The sequence below is a fragment of the Dama dama genome, chromosome 1 (assembly GCF_033118175.1).
Source record: "Dama dama isolate Ldn47 chromosome 1, ASM3311817v1, whole genome shotgun sequence".
Lineage (NCBI taxonomy): Eukaryota > Metazoa > Chordata > Mammalia > Artiodactyla > Cervidae > Dama > Dama dama.
This window is the reverse complement of record NC_083681.1, coordinates 9,427,415-9,429,698: the sequence shown is the minus strand read 5'-3', so window position 1 is coordinate 9,429,698 and position 2,284 is coordinate 9,427,415. Positions and strand designations below refer to the sequence as shown.

Sequence of the window (2,284 nt, the reverse complement as noted above, 5' to 3'; positions counted from 1 at the left end):
CCCTATTTCAACCACACTCTCGCCAACTCCAGTATTCTTGCCTGGAGAATCCCATGGACAGAGGAGCCTGGCGGGCTACAGTCCACATGGTCACAAACAGTCGGATACGACTGAAGCAACTTAACACACACACATACATAGCACTATTACTGTTGGTAAGACACTTTTACGTTGTGATGCTCTTTATTATGAAAGCTATATAGTTCTGTAATCAGGCCATTTACACAAAGTGGCACCTTTGGGATTTGTCTAACCCCTTAAGCTAGATACCAGTGAAGACTGGTGTACAAGTCATCATCAATAAGCATGTTTACACTTCAGCCAACCTCATGGTCTTCGTTTATTCCAATTGTGCTTCCTTGGTCAGATGGCTCTTATTATGTTTTACTTTAGTACCATACTGCGGATGTCAGAGAACTTGAGTTTGCCAATGAATAATCTCCTGAGATGCAATGTCATGAAGGAGAATGGTCTAGTCTAACTCAATAAAGTCATCATTTCTTTGTACTTGCTAGACAGTTTGAATTTTTGCCATTTTGTACCATGTATATTCAGTAGAATTTTACCATTTTATATAACCACTGACAACCCAAGCTAACTGTCAAACCGTCTTCTTTTCTGGACGTACGTTTCCAAAACTGTCTGGAATATTTTGTGCTTCTATTGTTTCATTTACTGACGTGAGTCTTTGATAAAATGTGTTTTCTTCCTCATCTGGGTTTTCTCCAGTTTCTCCTTCAAATGTGAAGTTGACTTCTGGTGCCGTATCTTGTCCCATTGGAGGGTACAGTACTTCAGCTGTGCAGTTCAATGTAACTTCTTTTTGAATAATTTCTTCCACAGAAAATTTAAGGCAATGCTTATATCCTCTTCCTGAAGTATCCTCCAGGCTGGCTTGATTGACTGTTTGCCTCAGAAACACCTTGTGAGGTGTCTCCTGCTGGTTGTTGATTTAGCTGTCTACCTCCAAGGCTACCCTGGAAGCCAGGTAGTGGGCCAGAGGGACTTTCATTCTTGCTGAGTTTTGACTGGGCTGGTGTGAGTCCCTGTCTTTATTCTGCCTGCTGCCGGGTTCCCTGGGAGGAAAAGTCCCTATGAGTTTGACTTTAAAAAAAAAATAAAGTTCACATATAAGTGAGCTGTCCTGGTGCCTCAGATGATAAAACGTCTGCCTGCAATGCAGAAGATGCGGGTTCAATTCCTGGGTCAGGAGGATCCCTTGGAAAAGAAAATGGCAACCCACTCAGTATTCTTGCTTGGAAAAGTCCATGGACAGAGGAACCTGGTAGGCTACAGTCCATGGGGTCGCAAAAAGTCATGATTGTGCGACTTCACTTCTTCTTCTATAAATGAAACCATACAGTATTTTTCTTTCTGTATGCTCCTTTCATTTAACAAAATGCCCTCCAGGTTCATCCATGTTGTTACAACTGACAAGATTTCCTTCTTTTTTAGTCTGAATATTATATATATATATGTATGTATGTATATATACACAGCACTTTTCTTTATCCATTCGTCTGTTAACAGATAGACTGCTCTATATCTTGGCTATTGGAAAAAATTCCCAGCATATATTAATTAATTAATTTTTCAGAGGCCTTTCTTAATTATTTAAACATAAGTCATTCATTAATACAATAGCTTACTTTAATTCCTGGCAATGCATTTATCATTCCTTGATATTTGCATGTTTGTCCTTTCATTTCCCTGTTCACTGTCTATGTTTATCTCTAGATTATAAATGATGTAAAATTAGGACATTATTTTATTCAGTCCTATCTCCCAAACAACAAGAACAGGGTCTTCTTTTTTTTTTTTTTTTTTTTTTAATTTTTATTATTATTATTTTTTTTTCCAGTGGGTTTTGTCATACATTGATATGAATCAGCCATGGATTTACATGTATTCCCAATCCCAATCCCCCCTCCCACCTCCCTCTCCACCCGATTCCTCTGGGTCTTCCCAGTGCACCAGGCCGGAGCACTTGTCTCGTGCATCCCACCTGGGCTGGTGATCTGTTTCACCATAGATAGTATACATGCTGTTCTTTTGAAATATCCCACCCTCACATTCTCCCACAAAGTTCAAAAGTCTGTTCTGTATTTCTGTGTCTCTTTTTCTGTTCTGCATATAGGGTTATCGTTATCACCTTTCTAAATTCCATATACATGTGTCAGTATGCTGTAATGTTCTTTATCTTTCTGGCTTACTTCACTCTGTATAATGGGCTCCAGCTTCATCCATCTCATTAGGACTGGTTCAAATGAATTCTTTTTAATGG

General features: G+C 39.1%; 1 pseudogene; it reads right to left on the bottom strand.

The window, feature by feature from the left end:
* Positions 1-340: 340 nt before the first annotated feature.
* Positions 341-1,012, bottom strand: LOC133043617 (latexin-like; annotated as a pseudogene).
* Between the last annotated feature and the right edge of the window lie 1,272 nt (positions 1,013-2,284).